This window comes from Eptatretus burgeri, chromosome 13 (assembly GCF_056783735.1).
Source record: "Eptatretus burgeri isolate ZD-2024b chromosome 13, Ebu_testis_v1, whole genome shotgun sequence".
In the NCBI taxonomy this organism is placed as follows: domain Eukaryota; kingdom Metazoa; phylum Chordata; class Myxini; order Myxiniformes; family Myxinidae; genus Eptatretus; species Eptatretus burgeri.
Window position 1 is genome coordinate 65,188,872 of NC_140973.1, and position 10,201 is coordinate 65,199,072.

Sequence of the window (10,201 nt, forward strand, 5' to 3'; positions counted from 1 at the left end):
CAAGCCAGACAGGTTCGGGAAGAAGGTTATAATTTTAACGTTTTTCTTTCGAAAAATGTCCTGAAGAAACTTGAGAATTTCCATGGCGATACATCGTCATCATCACCCTCCGGTTTCTTGGATATTGCTGGGTCATTCCAGACCTCGCTACTAGTACTAGAGGCAAACGACGAGGCCCCATCTGAGTCGTAATCCGAATGGTTTTTATTTTTCTCCTAACACACCGAAGCCGATACTCTTACAACGGGAATATCGTCTTCCACTAAAAGTGTAGTTGTTTGCACAGTGGGAGTTTTAAAAACCGTAACAGGGATTACCGTTTTTATATCGGAGGCTTCGCACTCTCCCTCTGGGGCTGCCACGTCTTCTGCCTCCATTACCTCAGACACTTCGTCGTCAGCAGGGCGCGGGACGAGAGCAGGTTTATGGTTTTAGTTTCAGTGACCGAAGTGGTCACCACAACATCTCGGGGCGTTGCGCTCGGTCCTTGTTCATGAGAGGGATGAACGGAAACGTCTTCTTCCGTTTCAGCGAACACACTGAACCTATTCTGCAGCAGAAGACCAGCTGCGGAGCTTCTGTTTCGAAAAAAAAACAAAAAAACCATTACGTTCATTCCCGGCGCTGTTTTCGAACAGCTCGCCTGTGTGTCCTCACTTCCGCTTCCTCTTTTATAACTCCTCTTGGAGGACACGGTAATAAAACCCGCGTCATCAGCGGGAGAATTATTGATTTCCGTGCTCGAAGATGAAGGCTGATCTGCCGTCCCCGACGCCCCATTATTATTACTAATATCGGCATCTGGTTCCGTCCGTCTAGATGTGCCACTGGAATCGGCGTTTCTTCCTGACTGTCTAGATGTGCCACTAGAATCGGCGTTTCTTCCTGACTGTCGAGATGTGCCATTAGAATCGGCGTTCTTCCTGACTGTCTAGATGTGCCACTAGAATCGGCGTTTCTTCCTGACTGTCGAGATGTGCCACTAGAATCGGCGTTTCTTCCTGACTGTCGAGATGTGCCACTAGAATCGGCGTTTCTTCCTGACTGTCGAGATGTGCCATTAGAATCGGCGTTCTTCCTGACTATCTAGATGTGCCACTAGAATCGGCGTTCTTCCTGACTGTCTTGATGTGCCACCAGAATCGGCGTTTCTTCGTGACTGTCTAGATGTGCCACCAGAATCGGCGTTTCTTCCTGACTGTCTTGATGTGCCACCAGAATCGGCGTTTCTTCCTGACTGTCGAGATGTGCCACCAGAATCGGCGTTTCTTCGTGACTGTCTAGATGTGCCACCAGAATCGCATTTCTTCCTGACTGTCTTGATGTGCCACCAGAATCGGCGTTTCTTCCTGACTGTCTAGATGTGCCACTAGAATCGGCGTTCTTCCTGACTGTCTTGATGTGCCACGAGAATCGCGTTTCTTCCTGACTGTCTAGATGTGCCACGAGAATCGGCGTTTCTTCCTGACTGTCAAGATGTGCCACCGGATATACACTCCGGACAAGCACCTTTTAAATGTCCGAAGGCACCACACGTGAAACACGTCATTGTCTCTGTTGCAATGGACATTCCATAATTTCGATTTTCAACTACCAATGTAGCTGAGGCATTGAGCGATTGGGCGTTGTTTTTTAACACCATGTAACAGTGCCGCCGGAAGGTCATGATATGGCAGACTGAAGAATCCAAACGCAAATGAAAGGGAATCATTGTGATGAATTGAAGGATGTGACGCGTGATCACATGTCGCGCGGCTCGCACACGGGACAGATAAAACCGAGATTCCGCGCGGTCGGGGGGATTGTCCCTGGGGCATTGTCATTTACGGCGGTGGTTCACTTGGTGTTCGTTGAATGGTAAAAATTGAGTATACCGGACTCCGCGCTAATTGCTGATTTATTTCGCGGTGATCGACTGCACGTGTATACCTTGCTGCACATGTATTCCTTGCTGCACATGTATTCCTGGCTGCACATGTATTCCCTGATGTGCCCGTAGAAGCGGCTTCAATCAAGTGAAATAAAGCCTACACTCCGAAGGTTTTTCCCTCGCATTCATTTCAATTTATTTCACTTCATCCCTTCGGCTCCCTCAACCGACGATGGACAAGATCTACAAGCCGGAGAGGTTCGACGCAGACCCAAACGCTACTGACTCGGAAATGAAATGGTCGCATTGGTTCCGTTCCTTCTCACACTATCTGACCATCATCGAAGAGGGAGCCGACAAATTGGCCGCCCTTGTGAATCATGTCTCGCCCAGTGTATTCAGGCTCTTCTCGGAGTGTGACACCTACGACGCAGCGATCGACGTGCTGCGGGCGCTCTACGTGAAGCGCAAGAACGAGGTATACATAGGACATCTTCTCAACACACGCAGGCAAGCAGCCGGGGAGACAATCGATCAGTTCCTGCAAGCTCTGAGGCAGTTGGGCAAAGACTGCAGTTTCCGTGCTGTAACCGCCGAGGAACACCGAGATGAAGCGACCAGAGAGGCGTTCATCCAAGGGCTCAGGTCAGCCCCCATTCGGCAACGCTTACTGGAGAAAGCACAACCCACTCTTGAAATGGTAGCTGACCAGGCCCAAGCTATAGATACGGCTCAGTAGCAATCTGAGTCATATGGGACACCGATGCTGCTAATGAACGCTGCTACGGCGGAAACTCAAGGAACCCCCCGGGACACCTCCGACACTGAGGATGGAGATAAACCCGAGGAATCGGATACCCAGACCTCGTCAAACTCCTCAGCAACTACTTCGGTTGGTAAATGCTTCTTTTGTGGGTATAAAAGACACCGCCGCAACAAATTCCCCGCCAGGGATGCCACATGCATGAACTGTGACAAGAAAGGGCATTATGCCAGGGTATGCAAATCTACTCTTAGAGGAAATAAACCCACCTCTGCGGCTCTCTACTCACAGAAGAAAGTAACAGCAGCTTCACCGGGGAATCTATCCAAAGTTATCATCAACGTACGAATTAACGGGCATATGGCTGAGGCTCTGATTGATACCGGTAGCTCTGAAAGTTTCGTCAACAGCTCGCTAGTGAATGGCAGGAAATGGAAGATCCACCCGACAGACAATACGGTATGCATGGCCTTCACATCACTACAGTCCCGCGTACGAGGGTACTGCAATGTTGAGTTGGACGTAAAAGGGTACACGCATCGGGATGTAAGGGTACTGGTGCTTCGTGATTTATGCGCTGATGTAATTCTGGGTCATAATGTCCTCAAGCAGCACGCAAGCGTCGAAATATCCTTTGGAGGAAGCAAACCTCGTCTAATTCTAAATGCTCTGACCACCGCAGAGGTATCGTCCCCCCTGCTGTTTGCTAACTTGTCGCCGGACTGTAAACCGATAGTGATCAAATTGCGACGACACACTGCCGCCGATATGAACTTCATCACTTCTGAGATCAAGCGATTACTGGAAGAAGGTATTATAGAACCGAGCGATTCGCCATGGCGCATGCAGGTGTTGGTGACCACCAACCAGAACCACAAGAAACGAATGGTTGTCGATTACTCTCAAACGGTCAATCTCTTCACCCAACTCGATGCCTACCCTTTGCCGCGCATAGACGAGATGGACGAACGCGTGGCCAATTACAAAATATTCAGCACCATCGATTTGCGAAGCACCTATCATCAAATTCCCATTCGAGAGGAAGACAAACCCTACACCGCGTTCGAGGCAGGTCGACGCCTCTATCAATTCAGGAGGATTCCGTTCGGTGTCATGAATGGAGTAGCTTGCTTCCAACGAGTTATGGACGACATCATCTCGGATGAAAACCTCAAAGACACTTTTGTTTACGTGGACAATGTCACGGTGTGCGGTAAGGATCGGGGGGAACATGATATGAATCTGGACAGATTCTTGAGCATTGCTAGAAAATATAATCTGACCCTCAACTACGAGAAATGCGTATTCTCGGCAAGGTCAATTGATCTTCTCGGCTACACAATAGCCGACGGCACGATTAAGCCTGATCCTGAACGATTGCGCCCACTTCGTGAGCTACCCCCACCTCATGACCTGCAGACAATGCGTCGGGTGATCGGGATGTTCGCTTACTACGCAAGATGGATTTCCCAATACTCCGAGAAAATACATCCCCTAGTGCATTGCAAAAACTTCCCACTAGATGCCGTTGTTGTAAAAGCTTTCCACAGCCTCAAGGATGATATCGGTAATTCCGTGGTATTATCGATCGATAGCACGATGCCGTTCGTGGTGGAAACGGACGCTTCCGATCATGCGATAGCTGCGATGCTCAATCAGTCCGGACGACCCGTCGCGTTCTTCTCGAGAACTCTTTTCTCTCAGGAAGTGAGCAGAGACACTCGGCGATAGAGAAGGAAGCGTACGCTATTGTCGAAGCTCTACGTAAATAGAGGAATTATTTACTGGGCAACCACTTCACACTCGTCATGGACCAGCGATCCGTTGCCTTCATGTTTGATGGGAAAAATAACGGGAAAATTAAGAACGAGAAAATTTTGAGATGGCGGATAGATCTATCTTGTTATAGCTACGACATTGTCTACCGGCCCGTTAGGAAAATCCTGCTGCAGACACCTTCTCTCGGGTCTACTGTTCGGCGACAATCAGTCGGGCTTTGCAAGACCTTCATGGGTCTCTGTACCACCCGGGGGTAACCAGAATGGCACATTTCGTGCGCAGACAAAACCTTCCCTATTCTATCGATGATATAAAACAAATGAATGCTTCTTGCCCTGCTTGTGCTGAACTAAAACCCAGATTCTATGGCGCCACTCCCGGCAGATTGATCAAGGCCGCTTCTCCCTTCGAGGGACTAAATATCGACTTCAAAGGGCCCCTGCCGATCGAGACAGACAACAGATACATATTCACTGTTGTTGATGAATACTCAAGGTTCCCATTCGCATTCCCGTGCTCGGATATGACCTCGGGCACTGTCGTGAAATGTCTCTCTGACCTCTTCGCTATGTTTGGGAAACCTTCGTACATACATTCAGACAGAGGGCCGTGTTTCATGTCGGCCGGGCTAAAACATTTCCTATTTGAGCACGGCATAGCAACTAGTCGAACGACGGGTTACAACCCACAGGGTAATGGGCAGGTGGAACGGTATAATGGAGTCATTTGGAAAGCCGTAACCCTGGCGCTGAAATCGAGAGGACTGGGCCCCGAGCGGTGGGAGGTTACCCTACTCGATGTTCTGAATTCCATACGCTCTTTGCTCTGTACGTCCACCAATGCTACTCCTCAGGAACGAATGTTTACTCACCGACGACGTTATGTTGACGGCCAATCGGTGCCCAACTGGCTAACCTATCCCGGAACAGTGTTCATGAAGCGCCCGGTATGACAAAGCAAGTATGAACCAATGGTGGAGGAGGTCGAACTCATCGATGCTAATCCTGAGTATGCTCATGTTAGACTTCCTGATGGCAGGGAGACCACTGTGTCGGTTCGCCATCTGGCTCCCGCAGGTACTCCTCCTGCAGGTACTCCTCCATCTGGTACTCCTCCCTCTGACATTGCCACCCCAGGTGTTTCCCCCCCAGGAACTCCACCCAGGAATGATGGCGACGGAGCTGCCGCGTTCCACCCGAGAGCGATCGAGGAGTCATCCCCGGCACGAGTCAAGGCTCCCCAAGAGGATCGGAAGCCTCCCTCAAGTGAAACCACCATTTACTCCCGGAGAGGTCGACGGATAAAACCCCCTCGCCGACTCGATCTGTAAAGGGGATTATCGGCATCCCTCGATGGCACCTTACCATGCTCCTATAACTCAAAATAATCCTCACTGCTTGGAATGTATGCTTCTGTAGTTTAAATAGTTCGCGTTGCTTGAAATGTATACTCCTATAGCGTTGAAGTAATCATGGTGCGTTAGTTGAGCCTCTAGTTACATTTTAAAGATGGGGAGAATGTGATGAATTGAAGGATGTGACGCGTGATCACATGTCGCGCGGCTCGTGCACGGGACAGATAAAACCGAGATTCCGCGCGGTCGGTGGGATTGTCCCTGGGGCATTGTCATTTACGGCGGTGGTTCACTTGGTGCTCGTTGAATGGTAAGAATTGAGAGTATACCGGACTCCGTGCTAATTGCTGATTTATTTTGCGGTGATCGACTGCACGTGTATACCTTGCTGCACATGTATTCCTTGCTGCACATGTATTCCCTGATGTGTCTGTAGAAGCGGCTTCAATCAAGTGAAATAAAGCCTACACTCCGAAGTTTTTTCCCTCGCATTCATTTCAATCATGGAGATTTTTGACACCACCGTGCCGATTTGTCCCAAGACGGACAAGATCTGTTCGTTTTTAACAAAAGGCGGTAAATTAGATAAAGTGATTTTCACCGCCGGTGAGTCCAACATACTAACGTTAACGAAAATATCTGGCGGTGAAGACAAACCGGTTTCAACCGCCTGAGCGACATAGCGCTCCTCGGAAAGAAAAACAACAACTCGTTTGTTCATCTTTGAAGCTGCTAACACATTTTCAAAACCAACGAGTTCTCCCAAGCCTGTCACGACGTCCTCGACCCGAACCCCGTCTGGTGCGCTAACTAATATCCCATTCTTACGAGTAAGTGACTCGTAAATGCTATTCTGCAAACGATTGTTTGCCATAGCTGAAAATAAAAGAAGAGTTTTTAAGTTTAACAAAGGAAAACTGTCACAAGCAAGTGGGTCAAATGAAGTATAAGGGAAAAGAAGAGTGTAAGGAAGAAGCTAAACCACCGATAAACGGTAGGCCTATGAAAACAAGGCAGATGAAAACGTAGGCCCGGAAACCCGAAGGTTTCAAGGAAAACCCACAAAGCACCTTCCGTGCGCGCTCTCCCTCTCTCGTCTCAACAGGAAGGGAAACAGGGAAAAAAAACTCCACAAACACGTATGGGGACACAGAGGGAAACGAAATGGGGATAGGAACAACACAGTACTCTGAGCTGCACACACGGAGCCGCCATGACGCCACACCCACGAGTGAGAGAGAGACGGAGAGAGGCAGAGGCAGAGGCAGAGGCAGAGGCAGAGGCAGAGGTAGAGGCAGAGACAGAGACAGAGACAGAGACAGAGACAGAGACAGAGACAGAGAGAGAGAGAGAGAGAGAGAGAGAGAGAGAGAGAGAGAGAGAGAGAGAGAGAGAGAGAGAGAGAGAGAGAGAGAGAGAGAGAGAAAAAATAACCGTAAACAGAACAACAGATGTTCAGGGAAATACGAACCAGACCATGGGTAGCGTGAGAAGACTTCCTGGTCGGTTGTTTTTGATGAACCTGGCGGTGTAGCGGACGATAACATTACGAGGGGTGTAGAAAAAAAATTTAAAATATGTTTTTCAAATTCCACATAACTTGATTTATACCATATTATTAGAAATCCACAGACAGAAATGCCGGTGATTCCATTTATTTTGGATCCTTTTCACTTTGGTCAATAACGTTTGGATCGAGGAGAGATCGAAGGTGGAACGACGGTGTAGTTCCTTACAAACACTGTATACACACCTTAAATGACGGCAAATAGACACCCGATTTTTGAAGGACTACCGCTTGAAAAATAAAACCTAAATCAAAAATCGGTTTGAGTAAATCTAAATATCTCGAAGTGTTTCATTCCGAAGTCTCGTTTCTCCACATTCAAAACTGAAGGACAAGTATTGAAAATAGTGAACGTGCGGTTTTTCGGCCGCTGCATAGCAACGGTTGGTTGCTTAGCAACGAAACTCAAATGTGCACATTCCCAGCTCATATGGTACCTGTTCGCCAAGTTTCACCGAAATCGGTTTGCTGGTTTGTGCTGTGGAGTCTCGCGTTGCAGACACACACACACACACACACACACACACACACACACACACACACACACACACACACACACACACACACACACACACAACCCGACAATAAGGGATATCTTGCGAATCCAACAAACAGGCAGAAAGGGATGAAAACATAACCTCCTTCACTTTCAGTGGCAGAGGTAATAAATTTCAGTGTGTCAGTCAGTGTGTGTGTGTGTGTGTGTGTGTCTCCTCCATAACTCCAAAACCATGAAACCTAGTGGCCTGAAACCTTGCATGCATACTAAGAAAATTCCAAGGGAATGCATGAATGAAAACTGGATGTTTTGATACATTTAAACACCCCCTTTGAATATAATTTAAGGCTTACCTTCATGAAAGGCTTATCCTTTGTCAGACCAACTTCACATCACAGGGGTCTTAGCCACCAATTTGATTCGGCCTACGAAAAATGCCTTGCCTTGGAACAGGTCATAATGGTCACTGTATGATAGAGCTTCATCCCGACGACTCTCTGTATATATCGCTGGTCATTGATCACTGATCTTCATACCTATGAATCACTGTATATGTTGCAATGCTTATAAATGCCTGGAGACACCAGTGTTCATACCTTTGTTTAATTTCTGCACATGCGATAAGCTTGAGAATCTCTTAACCTGAGCCAAATTTCAAAATTTAACCTGCGGAAACGACCGTAACAGCAGTTCCGACTGCTAAAAACACAGGTGTATACTTGCCCAATTCGCACGTTCTTTGACAGTCCGGATGTCCACGGGTGGTGTTGAATACAGTGATCACTAATCGCTTGACCAAGCCTGCCGTTCCATTTGTTGGAGTGCTTGCCTGAGTGCTTAAGCTACTTGGTGAGCACCTCACAATTTATCAAATGGAAAGACCAAGAAGGAAACCGAAGAAGTAAAGAGCAAAGATGGAGTCATCAGGAGGAACCTGGACAGGATTCAGGTTTCAGCCACTCCTCCTCAACCCTCATACCCATCCAGGTTCAGCCACGTGGGCCTTACAGAAAAAAAATTCTGCAATAATTCACTTCTCCTGAGAGATTGATCAGCATGTCAAGGTGATGGGCATCACTAATCGCTTGTCCAGATGTCTGGGGGATGGCGAGATGGAGGCCCCTGGAGTACCGGCGGAAAGTGGACGCAGCGACTCGCTGCTCCGGCGCATGCTCCCATACCTGACCTGACCTGAGAGAGATAGATAATGAATGAGAGAAATAGAGAGTAAAAGAGACAAAAGAGAATTAAAAGCACGAATTAGAATGATTAAAGAGAATTGAGAAAAAAAAATAGAAAGAAGTCTAAAAGAAACAAAGAACAAAGATGTCGAGAAGAGCCCAGATGGATAGATTTCAGTAGTTTCATTCATTTCGGTTTATTAAAGAAAACATCATTGGTAAAGACAGTCAGAAGAGTGAAAGTGATTGAAGAGAAGAAAAAGAAAGAATTAGAATGAATAAAGAGAATTGTGAAAAAAATTTTTTGAAAGAAATGTGAAAGAAAGAAACAACAAAGATCTCAGGAAGAAGCCAGATAGATAGATTTCAGTAGTGACTCCCCAGGCTCAAATGCAGCAACATGTATAAGCTAGCAGAGATCCATCAGCGGGGAAGCACAGTCCACACAGCATCAGGATATGGGACAAGCATAATGAAACAGAAGACCCAGAAGGAACCCGAAGAAGTAGAGCAACGATGGAGTCATCAGGAGGAACCTGGATAGGATTCGGATTTCAGCCGCTACTCCACGACTGTCAAAAACCCATCCAGGCGCAGCCAAGTGAGCCTTACAGAAAATTTTCTGCAAGAGTTATTATTATAAACAGCAGTATTATACATCGCATTATATATAATTATTATTATTATATATACCATTATATTTAGCAGTCTTACGCATGCAGTTCGTGTCATCCGGTTCACCCGCTGAACTACATTGTTTTACATTTTTCTGCAATTTGTTTTAATTATATTATTGTACAGCAATTATATTCATATAATGAAAGCAGATCACAGAAAAAGGTGAAACAATGCAGTTGTATTAATATACTTTATATAAAAAGAAACCTTCCAACATCGAATCGAACCTCATGTTCAGAACTCTGCCAAGGAGAAAACTGTGGCACATACGGGGGAGAATGCGTGCTCGGCACACATCACCTCACAGGAGAGCATGCGTGACCCCAGAGAAGAGCACATCCATGCAGTGGTAGCTGGTGGTGTTCCCGATTGGAAGGTGCAGTTGGCAATTGCTGCAAGCATGCAGAGGTACGTAGACAGCACACTCAGACGTGGTACAAATGGGTAGATTGAGATTTGTAAAGGGACTCTGTGGGGGTGTGTCCATGCCTACATGCTTGGTTATGTGCA

General features: G+C 47.2%; 1 long non-coding RNA gene across 3 annotated transcripts in view; it reads right to left on the reverse strand.

The window, feature by feature from the left end:
* Positions 1-7,572, reverse strand: part of LOC147014665 (uncharacterized) — a 93,582-nt gene extending 86,010 nt beyond the window's left edge. For all 3 annotated transcript variants that reach the window (XR_015050857.1, XR_015050858.1, XR_015050859.1), the window contains exon 1: positions 7,238-7,572. This is a non-coding gene — a long non-coding RNA (uncharacterized LOC147014665). The remainder of the gene's footprint in view (positions 1-7,237) is intronic.
* Positions 7,573-10,201: the final 2,629 nt, after the last annotated feature.